General features: G+C 39.5%; 1 pseudogene; it reads right to left on the bottom strand.

Annotated features, from left to right (window-relative positions):
* LOC131228823 (histone H3-like centromeric protein CENH3) overlaps positions 1-15,953 on the bottom strand; it is a 56,223-nt pseudogene that overhangs the window by 18,126 nt on the left and 22,144 nt on the right.

Here is a 15,953-nt window from a genome sequence, read left to right on the forward strand (position 1 = left end):
CACCGCTCGCCTGAACGGTGGGAGTAAAACACCTACATCACTGTGGGCTTCACGTGGGGCCCACCATAATGTTTACATACCATCCAATCCGTTGATAAGGTCCCATGGACTCAAATGAATAGGAAGAACAAATCTCAGCTGGATCCAAAACTTCTATGGCCCAGAAAAGGGTTCCAAGGGCAGACGTTTAATCTCACTGTTTCCTATGATGTGGGCCACCTGAGCGCTGGATTAGCTGATTTTTGGAGTGGGCCCACTTCAGGGAGTGGCCCACCCAATGAACGGTGTGGATTTCCAATACACATCATGGTGGGGCCCACGGCTGGGGCCATGGGTTTGCTGCCCGGTCTGTCCGTCTGCTGCTACGCAGGCAGCGCCTGGTACTGCTGATGTTATTTATTTTTATTTTTTTTCCTGTGGTTTTTCACAGGTGGGGTCCACATCCAGAAAATCGAACCCAACCATTAGATTCCCTATCTCAAGACTAGCTATATGAGTCCAATATTGAGTATTTTTCGGTGTATAAAAATATCAAGGAAGATTTCAACGGTGAAAACCACCATTTGCTATGGTATGGCCCGCCAGAACCTCGGATTGACTCTGTTTTTCGGTTCAACGCCTAAAATGAGGTTGAGAAGGGAATGGACGGCGTGGATTGAATACATACATCAAGGTGGGGCCTATATGAGTGGTCCACCCCATAAGCTTGGAAACAAGCTAATATTTATTTCTTCCCTTTTTGTCCAGTGTCCAGGGATGCTGGACGGTCTGACCTTGCACATGCATTTGAAGTGGGCCCTACTTAGATGGGCCACCAAATGATATGGTGTGGGTACAACTCATTTAAAGTGGGCCCCTCTTATAAATGGCTTGGATAAAATACCTGCCTCATGGTGGGGTCCATCCTAATGGGCCACAAGAACATATTAACACAAGAAAAGGAAAAAAATGAAAAAGAGAGGGAGAGAGAGAGAGAGAGAGAGAGAGAGAGAGAGAGAGAGAGTGGGACACGCGTGATGGAGGGACCCCGACACTATGGGCCCTCCCTTGCAACCAATCATTCATCAAGTGGGTCCCATTACACATGGGCCCATTAAATCAAAATCCAATGGTGGAGATCCCTTCTCCACTAAAATAGACGGTCTAGATGACCCTAGGTATACAAGAAAAATAAACATCATAATGGGGTCTATGGAGAATGGCCCCATCATGGAATGATCATGATGATCAAAGTGGGCCATCGGCCATATCTTAGGGTCCCAAGTGAGATCCAAACCATTGGTCGGTTGGCCTCACTTGGCCCATCTTAAAAATATTGTAACTACTCTACCAAAGCACCCACCGCTTGATCTTCTTGCTCCCTTGGCTTCCTTAGCTCCTTAGCTTCGATTCCAACGGAGGAGATGGAGTTTGGATGGTTGAGATGGTAGATGAGTGGGTGGGAAGGTGGGCCATACTTGTTGCTCGGGAATGCTTGGAAAGGCTTGGACGTATGGTGTTTTCTCTCTTGCTTGGGAATGAGTTTGAAAATGAGAGAGAGAGAGACTTATAAAGGGAGAGAGTGATGGGTGATGAAGTGATGGATGTGGTAAGTGATGGGTGTGTAATAGATTTTTGACTTTTGGGATTTTTGGTGTAAGAAATGTATGGGCTTGTAAGAACTTTTTTGACTTTTATGGTTGCTTGGGAATGGGTGAAAGGTGATGTGTACTTGACATGATGGGATTGATGGGTTGATTGATTGATGTGACATATCGTAGAGATTCTCTCATAATTCGCACGCGCGGCGTTTTTCTCGTATCGAACGCTGGCCCGCATCTCCTGGCCAGAGTATCGGATCAGCACGCGTGTCGTGGCATCGGAACCATGGCGACGGCACGGTCGCTAGGGTACACATCTTGGGTTGAGTCGACTCGGGTTAACGGCATACATCTCAGGGTCGTCCGCAAATATCGGATAAGGGTCGAAGGTTGCCGGAATTCAACCGGGAAGACCACAGAAGTCTATGGAATGGTACAGTCTAGGACACGGGGCTTACAATTATTTCCTTGGTAATTACCTTCATCGTTACCTATGTTGATTTGACTCCTACTTTTTTTAACGCAAAAATGGAGGAGGCTGCCAAATATAGGGGGCCCCACCATGATGTATGTGAATTATCCACACCGTCCATCCACCATGCTAATTGAATTTAGGACATGAGCACAAAACTGAGGCAGATTCAAAGTTCAAGTGGACCACGCCACAATAAAAATGTAATTGAACACTTATCGTTAAAAACTTCTTGGGGCCACTGTTTACTTTAGTGTGGGCCACTTGAATGTTGGATTTTTCTCATTTTTCGGCTCATGCATCAAAATGTTATGGTAAAACGGATGGACGATGTAGATATATCATATACATGACGGTGGGGCCCACAAATTTATGCCAGTCATTTTGGACCGTTTTTCAAACCAGGAATACCCTGGCATTTTCAAACAGGCGAAATTGTAATAATGGGCTATTTACAGGGTATTTACCCTGAATTTAGAAAATCAAACAGGCACTAATTGTTCAGGCTACTATGGGTGTTCCCGAAGATGATAAAGGAAAGGTTGCTTGGCACAGTGGGAGGATAGAGAAAGAAGGGAAAAGGTTGTAGCGATTAAGTTTCTCTGCTAGTCTATGGGCTTAATAGGGGGAAAACAAACCATCGTTGCTTTAGGAACAAAATGAGTGGACTGGTGCAAGTATTCACTAGGGCAATTCTTAATATGAAGGATTGGGTGGAAGCATAGATTTTTCAATCTTCTCACTTGTCATTTGGGGAGCGTTTCACTGGGTGTAGTTGTATTTTTGTATTTTTGTATATTTGCATGCTTTGGCTTTAGCCTTTTTATAATATATCATAATTGTTCAAAAAAAAAAAAGAAAAAAAAAGTGGTATATGAATAAGGCTAGTAGAGGGAACGAGATGAAGAAAATATTTCTCTTTTCTTCATCTCCACATCTTCCACAATGTATTCTCTTGAATTGAACTTGTAAGATTTTGATTATTTCTTTTCTTTGCTTGTTAAGTCATTGTTATCTATTATGGGATGTGGTTCACATATTTACTACACAATGATGCACTTATTTCTACATATGTTATCCGTACCTCTCAACCATTTTCTTCAAGAGGATTTTGGATGTGAGTGACATTCTTATAACTCAATGGTTCTCTAGTTCTATTAAACCCTATTGTTTTGAATAAGGTTGGTTTAGTCTCACATAGAATAGTCAAGATTTAAAAAAGTGACCAACGATTGCTATCTGTATAGTGGAGCTTAAATTGTCTAAGTTAATACTGAGTCGACAAGGATGCAACACCTTGTATGCCCAAGAGATCTTATCTAGTAGGAGTTCCCTAGCCTTTTATCATTTCTAAAATAGAGAAATGCTTCAATTTTCTTTGAGCACTATAAGTTATAGTGCTCCTAATTGCATTTAGTTGCATTAATTGGGGCTCGTGGACTATGTATCCATTGATCTAGATTGTTCATTGGGTCCAATGAACATTCCTAGTCTACCATGCAAGAATCACACCAATCTAACAAATATTAACCACTCACTCAATGCTCTCTAATTTGGACAGTCAAGATCATTTACATATAAATAGGTCCAAGCAACAATTTGATCCATCTATTTGTTAGAGATCATGATGGATTGTTTATCATTCTAAAGAATCCTTTTGTTAGGCAATCATAGCCACGCCATCAAGGATGGATTGGATCATCCAATCAGTGCATTTTTCGAATGGTAGCTTGAGGAATATTTTCTGAACTTAATGCATAGCTCAGATCGATTGATTGAACTATCTAACTAAACTCAGGCAACTGGGAGCATTATAAGTTATAGTGCTCGGAGAGCATTTCTCACTAAAATTCTCATCATTTGTCTTTCATTTTAGTTTTGTTAAAACTTACTAAAGAAATCCCAAATCCAATATTAGTTTTTCATTAGTGAAGTTATGCTTTCAAATACACACTTTTTGCATCAATTTGAGATGGAGTTTCAAACATATCATTCGTGTACCTCATCATATCAACGGAGTTAGTTTAGTTCATTTATTACATTCTTTTTCTCCCAAGGTCAACATGTCGATGATTACGTTTATGTAGAGTATAAGAAGGTCATTTCTAATTCTCTTAGTTGATGATTTATACTGAATAGAGTTTACAAGGCCCTATTCATAGAAATGAGACTCGACCAACCTCTTTTAAAAAAATCTAGTATTTTCTCTTTGCTTTTAACATAGGCATTTGCTCCAAACAAAAGTTTACTACCCATCATTTAAGGTAAATGATGCAAAAATAAATAAATAAATGAATGAAGAATGTTGTAAAAATTTAAAACTACGTCAGAGTATTTAGCATCAAGTTTAGTTGGAACAAGGTATTCCATAATGGCAATAGTGGCCATAATGGTCATTATGCTTAATAAAAAATTATTTAAAAAAAAACTATTTTGGCCCCATAAGGGGCCATTGTAGCCGTTACAGGACCGTTACAGGTCATTACAAGACAATTATGGGGTCAATTTTTCCAAAGCAGCCGTTACGACAACATAACGAGGGACGGTTACCACCATTACTAAGGATACCTTGAGTTGGAAGCATAACTACTTAACTTGAAACCACAAAGAAACTCAGGACCGTAAGTTGAACAACAATCATTGAATAACATTTCAACCAATGGAAAGGAAACATAGACTTCAAATAGTTTTTGGCTGCAAAAAACAACAATGACAGATTGGCCATCCATGCTCCTAACAATATTTTGTAGTTCCCATACCTCTTGGATTGCTTCTAAAGCTTCAGTCGTCCAACGATTAACTCCCCTAGGATAGAAAGCAGTTAGCTCCCTTACCTAAAACAAAAAAAAACAAAAAAGAAAAAGAAAAAGAAAAAAGGAGGAGGACCATGAGACTAATACACGTGCATGCAAATATTAAGACTCTTCTGTTGGAATTTTATACAGATTAATGTATTTCTATATAATGTGGAAACCAAAAAGTGTAAAATAATCAGAAATTAGGACAGGCTGAAGCAGGTCTGAAACGCTGTCCTTAAAGCGTTATTTGCCCCTACTCAAGTGAATTGAGTATGCTGGTAGGTTACAGGCAAATAGCTTCTAGGATACGACGAGCCTGGTGTGGGTCTGCGTTCAGCAAACACGAAGGCCCACCAAATGGAACTCAATTACACGCTTTCTGGCAGTATTACAATATAAAAGAAAAAATCCCAAAAGAAGAAGAAAAGAAGAGAAAAATTCTGCACAGGCCAGTTCAAATCTTCAGCTACTGGTTCAGTTGAACCGTTCTAGACCACACCGCTGGTCTGTTCTTCAAGCTAAGGTTTAAGCCTTGCTATGTTGCTGGAAACACTAGAATATATGAGTGGAGAGGGGCTGGCTGTCTCAGTTCGTATGGGTTTGCTGGAGTGAGTTGAGATGGTTTGGAAACCCATCCAGGTCCTCCTTTTATAGGCTATTGTGGCTAGGGGGTTATGGTCCAGAGACTTAAATTCCATTAAGTCATTTTTGGCTATTGGAAAACTAGCCGTTTTATGGCCATTTTCTGACTGTTGTGCATGGACCATCAAGCTGCTGCATGCTGACTATTGTGAGACAACGGCTAGCCGTTTTCTAGCTGTTGGGCTAGCCATGCAGCAGTTACAGCTGGACCCTGCACTAATGGCTCAGCTGTTACAGTTTCTGCTGCAACAGCTCTTTTCAGTCCCTCTATTTATACTGAGAGATTTCTCTCTCAGTCCTTTAGACTCTCTACTGACCAGCCACCCGCTATAGCCACTTAGTCGCACCGCGACTCGCACACGTCTCGCTCTGGTTCGTTCAAGGTCGCGAAGGAGCGACTCTCTGCGATACGATGCGGACATGCGAAGTGTAAAGTGTGCCACTAGCGCCTCTACAGCCACACTGCCTCACATGCCCACGCCCTCGCACCGAGCCCGAGCCCGTGCCCGTGCCCGTGCCCGAGCGCGAGCGCGAGCGCGGGTGTTCCAGTGCTACGCACTGGAACACGCAAGGTCCATAGTCCACGGACTAGGTAGGTAAATATTATAATACTCCACTTCCTTCATATAAACCACAGGTTTTTCTCTTCTCTTTTCCATGTGGGACTATTCCAAAAAACCCGTAGAAAAGTGTTTTTCAAAACAACTTTTTATATTATATTATATTTTATTATTAAAATATTTTTATTAAAATCAATATTTTTGCAACATCTTCAATGTATGAAAATCCATATAAGATTCTTAAAAGCAAGGATCACCTAGCAATAGAAAGGAAAAATGCTCGAAAGTAAAAGCTCATTGAGAACACAAACATAACATATTCCTAAATTTGCCTAGTGTGTGTTTATATTATTGCATTGTTGTTTAATCCCCACTGGATTCATAGAGAATAGCCGAAGACACTCGTTGACTTCAGGGGGCCTAAGTTGTATAAGTCAGCCATGTTGTAACAGTTTGCGCACGTCAGAGCTCTAACCTTTTGTAGAGTTCTCAAGTTCTTTTAATATAAAATGTTCTTGTGCTTTGATATTTCTGACATGTAAAATGGTATCAAAGAAGTTTAATTGTGTTTCACTATGATTTTGTTTTGAGTTGGATTGAGGTTGACCGGATTAGTAACCAAACCTCGAGATAGAGAACAAAATCAAATCACAAGAGCACATCTATGAGCAAATGAGCAAGGGAGGCATCTACTTTCCTAAAAATTGGATTAGGAGACTACAAAGATCTTGCAGATGAAACTTTCACCATTACATGGAATATACGTTGAAGGAAAACCATTCTAACAGAGCAAGCCTTGCCCAATTACAACCTCCCAAGTAGGAATCTATTAATCGATTGGTCCAATCAACCAAACCTATGACTTTCAAGTCGCAACTTTTAAAGACTGTCATGGGACCTTTTGAAGAAATGTGGGTGTGAAAATCACTCTGTTATAGAGCATTAAAAGAGCTTACATCCCAAGAATCCCAAGTTCTATATTCAAGTAGGAAGTTAAGGCCAGAGCATGCTCACCCAAGCTAAAACATCAATAGTTCAAGCCAAGCATTGTAAAAGTTGAGTCCAAGTAGGAAGCTATAGCCAAAATATCCAAACATACACGCCAAAACTAAAACAGTAATTATTCAAGCCAAGCATTGCAAGAGCCCATTTGGAACCTTGTATTGGTCAATAAAAAACGGATCAATACATGCATTTTAAACTGGATTGGCACAAAAAATAAATAAATAAAAATAAAAATAAAAATTGTTTGAACTGCAAGCATTGCGGATTGCTTGCCTCCAAGTACAGAGGTTCGTAAGTAATATCCTGTGAATACAGGGTCGATCACATGGGGAGATGAATTGTGAGAAGGAGAAAATCAAATGCAAAACAAACTAAATAATAAAAACTAAACTGATGATTTGATTTTAGGATTTTTGAATGGATGTAATTCAACTGAATTAAAACAACACCCAAGTTTCAAAGTTCCACACATAGGTTAATGTTCCAAAATCATAATGACTTGGATAACACAATAAGGATCTGAGCACTATGGACAGCCTAATCGAAAAATAAAACAGTTTAAATATTTTAATAAATGATATAAAAAAAAATAGAAAATCATGGATTTGCAAGCGCTAGTGATTTTAAGAATTCAATATCAATGAGATAATGAAAATCAAAGAAATATAACAGGTTGAGAACCTCTCCTATCTAGAAAATCTGATTGATCTAGGGTAAGCCTATCCATCAATATGGATCTCATATGATGAAAACATATCAATCTCACGAGAGGATAAAAAAATAAAACCTAAACAATAGATAACACACACACCATTCTTCTCATCATTAAAACAATCAACATCATAACTTAAAGAATTACTAAACCCATGTGCTTCCCTTCTAGCTTGGGCTAGAAGGAACTTAGAAAAATATAACTAGAATAGAAAAAGAAAGCAAAAAGAAAGAAATAAATGCAAATAGAAAAGATCTAAAAGGATAAAAAAACAACTTATAAAATTGAAAACCCTTTAAAAACCCTAAATATTGCTCTTAAATGCTTCTAATGATGCCTAGGAAGCCCTATTTATAAGTAGGGAACTCCAATTTTCGTACAAAGTTGAAAAACCCTAGAAACCGCGTCATATATACGTAGTTTCCTAAAATAGACTTCTCGCTGCACAGTTTGTTTAAAATAGATTTTTCGTTGTGCAGTTTCCCAAAATAGACTTCAAAGATTTAGAATATACTTTTTCAAGATGATTTCAGGATTCTTCACTTCAAATTTTCGATTTTCTTCATTCTTCACTTGGTTTTCTTGGATCTTTAGCATGTGAATTCTTCAATCTTGGTCTCCTAAGATCCATCCCTTGCCTTGGTGATTCTTGAGCATCAAATCCATGCTTTTTAGCACCCTTTTTCAATCCAAGCACTTAAATTCACCTTGCACACATACATGAGTAAAATAGAATATTAAGCTGATTTATGTTCATAAAACTAAGATATAAATGGGGGAAATTATGCAATATTTGAGTCTCAACACACCCCCCACCAACATTTTGCTAGTCCCGAGCAAAATAAGCGAAGAAAAATAAAAATAAGAATAAAATTTAATTCTAGAAACAAAATTAAAATGAAAAAAATTCTAACTACACCACTTTCACAGGTAATCTCGATTACATTTAGCATATGCAACAAGCCTTTAAACCCCTAGGTTTCCCCTAGTGGACAAGTTATAGTCTCGTGAGGGTTTCCAAAAATATTACCCACAAACATTGAAAACACGAAAAATAACTCAATACTCAGAAATTTATACAATTATGCCTCCATTCATCATGTGAATTCCAAAACAAAACAATACTTACCCTGAGTCTGAAGTTAGTTAAAATCTCAATTTCTTAATCCATTACATCTTTGAGTTAAGAGACCTAATCAAAATTTGAAATAGTTATGATCCAAAATACTTAGCTGCTCGTGAGACTAGTCTAACTTCGAGAAATATGCATGTTCTCGATCCTAACTCCTTTCAATCATTCCAAGAATATGAAATCTCTAGCTATCTTATTTCCTTGATGACCTTTCTTCTATTACCATATCCTCATTATTATAGATCACCCTTAGATGAAGATTCCCACCAGGTTTGCTTCAGAACCTAAGGTATCGTACTTGTAATAGTAACAGTAAGAGATACTTAGGTATCCTTACTCCGGATTACTGACACGATCGTTATGGTCATTGCATTCACGCTCTATAATAATAATAATAAAATTTTCATAACTCTTTTTTTTCCCTTCAATATTCTCTCTTTTAAGCATATATCAATGGTACTAGTTCATTCAATCTTGTTTGAATCAAAAGTTGTTATCCTAGTTCACATATCATATTCTTCACTTAATTAGCTAGGGTGTATTGTGAATTCAGGTCATCAAATTACAACTCACTTTAAACTAGTGATTAGATAATTAAACTCAAGTCTATAATTTTCAGTTATCAGAATTCTGACTACTATCGACGTAGAATAAATATTAACTTTGCCTTTGGAATTCGCGTAATATCATGTTCATATTCTTGTATATATTATTTTGAAAATGTTAAAAAAATTTCCCCATAAACCTATAAAAAAAAAAAAAAAAAAATTGAAACCTAAAAAAAAACCTCACATGGATGACTATCCACACCCCCCAACCTAAAATCTACATTATCCTCAATGTAATGATAATGTAATGCAGAGAACAATAAAAATAAGGGGTGAATAGTACCTACCATGAAGAACTCACCTGCTAGGTGATACTAAAAAAATTTGAATATGATACAAATCCTACACAAATGCTCCATCAGACTAGGAGCATCAATCTGAATATTCTGGCTCATGAAGAGGGAAGGAGTCCTCTCCCAAATGAAAGTTTTCCACATAAGGCATCAATCTCTGACCATTAACCTTATACATAATGCCATTACGTGGATTCTCAATTTCAACAGCCCCATGAGTATAAACATTCTTCACAATAAAGGGGGCAAGGGATGGATCTTAGGAGACCAAGATCGAAGAATTCACATGCCAAAGATCTAAGAAAACCAAGTGAAGAATGAAGAAAATCGAAGATTTGAAGTGAAGAATCCTGAAATCGTCCTGAAAAAGTGTATTCTGAAGCTCTGAAGTCTATTTTGAGAAACTGCATGTTGAGGGTCAAATATTGCATATTAAACCCCAGTTATTGCTTAGATTTATGAACATGATACCGTTTAATGGCCCACTTTAATCATGTTTGTGATGCAGAGTGTATTTACGAGCATGGACTGAAAAGGGAGCTTAAAGCATGGATTTAGCGCTCTGATGACACTAAAGGCAAGGGACGGACTCCAGGGGACCAGAATTGACGGAATTACACACCAAAGATCTGAGAAAAATCGAAAAACTGAAGCTCAAGTGGCCCAAAAATCATCCAGAATGCAAGATCACGGGGTTCCCACCATTCGTTCAGCTCGAAACTCCATACATTGCATGAGGACCATAAATTAACCGTACACATCAAATTTCAGCCATTGGATCCCAGTAGAAGTGGCCCACCGGATAGATCAGCCCATAAACCGTCGATTTTGGACCCACATGACATCTGGATATGCCTTAATTTTTGACTCAACGCCTTAAATGATATGGCAGAATGGATGGACGGAGTAGATTTCTCACAAACATCTCTGTGGGACCCATACATGTAGTGCATGTTCAAGGTATGCAGGTGCACCGGGCATACACCAAACATCCGAAAGTCGGTCAGCAAGTGCTGACCGACTATTCTTCTCAAACCAGAAAATTCTCACAGCGGCAGACGTGAGTCCGCTGGTTTCACTTAGTGGGGCCCACCCCTTGCTCCTTTGAATGATCTGAGCTGCCCATCTGCTTCAGAGGGGAGTCTAACCATCTCCAAGCTTTCTCTTCGGACTCATGCAACTGTAAGCATGTAAGAGCACCGTCAATCGCAGAATGGACGGTGGAATAGAAAATGACGTGGGCCACACCGATTCTAATAAAAAATTATCCATTTCCAATTGGTTTTTCGAGTAAAGTTCAATGATCGGTGTGGATTTTTGAACCGACATCAATCGTGGGTCCACCGACCATCACAGTGCTGAACGCGCAGGCTCTGTTTCGCAACGGAGCCTGCGGGCTAATCTTGTGGGCCACCACCGTACTTCATCGGTCGGATCTGGACCATCCATTAAGAGCCCAAGGTCCCTCTCATCCAAGCCTAGATGGTCGAATCTTAGAAGACAGTGGAGATCAGTTTTTATTCATCCAAACGGAAGATGGACGGTGAATTGTACCGGCAAGAGGGCCACGTCATCAGCAGTCTAAAACTAGCCGTCTCTGAGTGATTTTTTCTTGTGAGTCTAATGGACGGCGTGGATTTCTCATAAGGATCCGATCATGGGTCTCGCCAAGGTTCAACGCAAAAATGACTTGCGTAAGAGGGTGCTGCTGCGTAAAATTTTTGTATAGAGTGCGGAAACTCCACCGCCTCCTTCTGCACTACCCGACCCCATCAATCTATAAAAGGAGACGTGAGAGAGAGGGAAGAAAAAACGTGGAGCCGAGAACGGGTGGAGTACGGGCGATCTTCAAAGAGTTCTTTTTCTTCTCTTTTGCTTAATTGCTATTTATATTTATTTGAGATTTAGCCTAATCATAAACATGTCTGGCTAAACCTCTTAGCTAGAGCTAAGAGGTGAAGCTTGTAGCGTAATGGGGAGACTTTTTGTTTGAGCCTTTTGCTTAGACTGAATTGATCTTGAATTTAGTTTAATTATGGAGAATGTTTTCAGTTTTTAATGGTCTGTTGTAACTGAAATTACAATGGGTCTGCGATAGCTTTGAGCATGTTCCTTTTCTTATTTTGATTATGATATCAGGAAGCCCTGTTGTTCACCATCGTCTCCTGGGCATGGTTGGATGACGAAACCCTTCCTAACCCTCATATCATGTTGATTGGTTTTTAATTAGTTTAATTCTGTTGTTTACTTTGTCTCCTGTGCATGGTTTGGTGATGGAATCCATTCTAATTCATATACCTTTCATCTCTTAAAAACTATATCAAAGGAAGTTCAGTTGATTTTCATGGTACACCCTTCAATTGGATGAAGATGAGACTCTAAGTCCAGTTGAGTTTTTGAAACAGGCATAAGATTTCCCTGATCTCTACAAGTGGATCCTTTGAATCCCTAGTTTCCTACCTCTAAATTTCTTAAGTTTTACATTAATATTTCACCATTATTCCTCAAATTATAATCAATTTAGATTTCATCTTAGTCTTATTTTAATTCTACCTAGTTTCAGATAATGTACAGGTTTCAGTCCCTTGGGATTCGACCTCGGTCTCATCGAGTTTATTTGTAATGACCTTGGAAATTTTTGTGTAAATCTTTCCCTAAGTAGTTGTTTTTGGGGTAAATTAGCGCTATACTCGATTGCTTGTGAAATCTGCATCAATCACTTTAAATTAGATCTGCATGACTTAAAACTTGTAGATTAGTTAGCGCTATGTTACTCTGAAATCTGGGATCCATCGCTAAATTCAGTTGTTCTGGGGAATTTTTGGAAGTTCTGGATCGGACCTGGACCGCGCGTCGAAAGTCCGATTGCGATGATCTTAGGCTGTTGCGGTCACTAGGTTGGGCTTGACCATCACCTCGAAAATCAAGTCCATGTGATGTTCTGGGTCGATTTGTGTGAGTCTGGAGTGAAGAGTGTGGGAACGGTTGGAAATTTAATAAGCTTTTATGAAATCTGAGTCGTGTCGCTTACGCGATGATTTTAAGCTATCTAACCGTTGGATTCTGACCCAATTTCACCCTCTGATCAGGAAAGGTGGCCCGGGCATATCCTTGTGCTTGTGGACCTGATCGAGATTCTGTGACCGTTGAAATGAGTGTGGTCCGCCACGGCTGATCTGAAGAGCCGGTCGGTACGAAAACTCAGCTTGACCTAGATCTATGGTCAAAGAGTTTAAGTCCGACCTTTCGTGGTAATAGGCCCACCAGAAGTGCTTCGTTGGATCGAGAGAGGCTTGCTTTGGTTATAACCTAAGTATACCTTGTCCCTGGGGTTATTTCCATCATTTTGAGGCCTATTTATAGTCCTTAAACCCTAGCTCTATTTTTCATACGAATTTTCTCTAACCCTAGCTTGGAAAGAGAGTGGAAAAGAGAGAGAAAGTGAGAGAGTAGTTGGTGAATCATCTTGGATTCTTTCCTGTTCTTCTACATCCTTGAACCTTCACTTTGAATTGTTATTCTGACGATTCTGAGTTCATCTTTGGGTAAGTTAACCTAACCCTAATCTGTGTTAGAGCTTAGAATAGTCTTGGTGTTGTTGTATCTCATTTCTGTTCTTGCTTTAGGGTATTCTATCGCCGTTGACGAAGACAACTCGTCTGAAATCAGTTCGGTGTTCTTTTCTGGCTTAAGGTGCGGACTTTAAGTGTATAGGTTATGGTTTTCAAGGCTTTCAATCCCAGTTAATGATTTATTCTTGTTATGGATGAGATTTCACATGCCAAATGTTGTGTTTATGTTGCGTTCCTGATATGCATGTGTTATATTGAGATTTGTGTATTCTACGTGTATCTATAAAGTACCGTATACGTATAAAATATGCACTTGTGTTTGCCATGATTATTTGTCATGTATGTATGCTAGATGTGTGTATGACAACTCCTTGGTAAAAGGAATTGTCCAAATGTGTGTTTTTCAACATATGTCATATATGTTGTATTGTGTATTCTAAGTGTTTGTAGAAATGTCTGAATGATCTAAAGTGTAACTCATTACACTATTTGCAGGCATTGAGAAGTGATTCTCAACACTCCTATTGATGTGTATGATTTCCTCCATGTTAGTTACATTCCTTGTTATTTAATTTCAAGCATTGCTTATGCTTTCATTTATGTTAAGTTGATATTATTCAAATGCTTGAGTACCACATGATTGAAGTTGTTGTTCCATTACTGTTCTACATTTAATGCAAATATATGTCATAGTGTAATGTGTTTGGGACTATGAATAGTCCAGGAAATCGGTAATCTGCCTTAAGGTTGTGGCTGAGATTGCTTTCGCCACAAAGGATGTAATTAGACTAACCCGAGCCTTATTAGAGTTGGCGGCAGTGGTTTGGCCACGTGGAGTGTTTGCGCACTCTATGTCGTTCAACCCAACGTGCGCTCGTGCTAATCGAGTTCGTCAAGTAACCCGATTGTCCAATGTATGTTCACCATGTATGGACACTACTGCTTGAATCTAGGGTACTGAACTTACCAGTGAAATCCTATTAACCATGGTACCTTGATCCGCAAAGACTCATGAGCCAGACATGGTGGTATGGGACACCGTGGTCGAGCTGTCGGCCTACGCTGGGGTGACGAGCCTCCCCGTAGTGACCAGTGAGCAACTGAACTCGTGAGTCGATTATGGTGGTATGGGACACTATATTCATGCTGTCGGCTTACATTGATTGGTGACGAGCCCTTTATAGTGACCTCGAGCATGCCTAGATACCGCAATGAGGTGACGAGCCGAACTGTGGTAATAAAGGTATGAAAGGCGTGCATTGATTGGTGACGAGCCCTTTGCAACGACCTACAACTACATGATCGTATGAGATGTCTAGGATTGACGACCCTAGAATGGATCACTGTTTGGATGGTGATATGAGGAAGGTACTTTAGCTTCCCAATCCTGTTGTGTGAAAAGGACTAATAACAACTTGGTAATCATATCCATGCACCGCATTTGCATGTGCTTTGTAGATGTGGCGCACTTTGAGGCGATGTCATGCGTAACGTAAGATGAAGACGCTGAGGGTGTACGCGTGAGGGCACGCATCATTCTGCATACATCCTTGCATTAACAAGAGTACTTAGGACTTGTTTAATTGTTCTGCTTTATCATTACTGCTTAATTGAATTGATAACATGTTAACCTGTGCTTTATTGTTCCACTGAGTTGATCACTCACTCCCACATTCTGGGGCGGTGTTAAACACCCACCAGACTGTCTTAGGTTCTGATGTTGCAGATGTTGATGCGACTTCTGAGGCAGAGCGGGAGATGGATGATGATGAGGCTGCTTTCTCTTATATGCAGTTTTCAGACGGGTTCTAGCGAGCTTGTTCTGATGCGCGGGACTCTGGGATTATTTTTGGGATTTAAATGATGTAATTTGATATTTGTAATTTTGATAAGTAACACTTACAGTACGACCTGGTTTGTATATATACTTCAGGGATTCACACATGTACACATATATTTCTATAAGTCTTCCGCTTGCTTTATTCACTTATCCCTGAGTTATATTTGAGTTTTGGCTTAATCTATTCCATGTTTTATGCACTAATACAGACAACATACATCCATCATTAAATATGTTGCATAAGTGATGTTTTGGAACTTGGGAGCTGAGTTATGCTCGACCCCCGAATTTCAGGGTGTTACATTATTACTACATCACAACCCTATACTTAGGGAGTGAACAAGTTTTTGGCGCCGTTGCCAGGGATTGACGGTTACGTTTTTCTGAAATTAACTAGTTCTAGGATTAGTGAGATTACTTATCTTGTATTGTGGTTTAGGATTGGGGAGCGATTGTGCAGGAAGCATCCTCTTTTCTATAACCGTCATACGTGAATCCATCTTTTGCATAAAATCTCGAATTGCCTGGGTTAGCTCTTACATGATACTACACCGGTACTTGAAGTTAACAGGTGGAGGCCACAATTTTAAGAATTGCCCCAAACTAATGTAGTGTCTCTACCGTCTAATCTCAAGCCGCCGAAACTTGACCTAAAACCTTTGCCCTCTGATTTGAAATATGTCTACTTAGGTCAAGATGAGACATACCCGGTGGTGATCTCTACCCACCTGGAGAAAGA

Source organism: Magnolia sinica, chromosome 16, assembly GCF_029962835.1.
Source record: "Magnolia sinica isolate HGM2019 chromosome 16, MsV1, whole genome shotgun sequence".
Classification (NCBI taxonomy): Eukaryota; Viridiplantae; Streptophyta; class Magnoliopsida; order Magnoliales; family Magnoliaceae; genus Magnolia; species Magnolia sinica.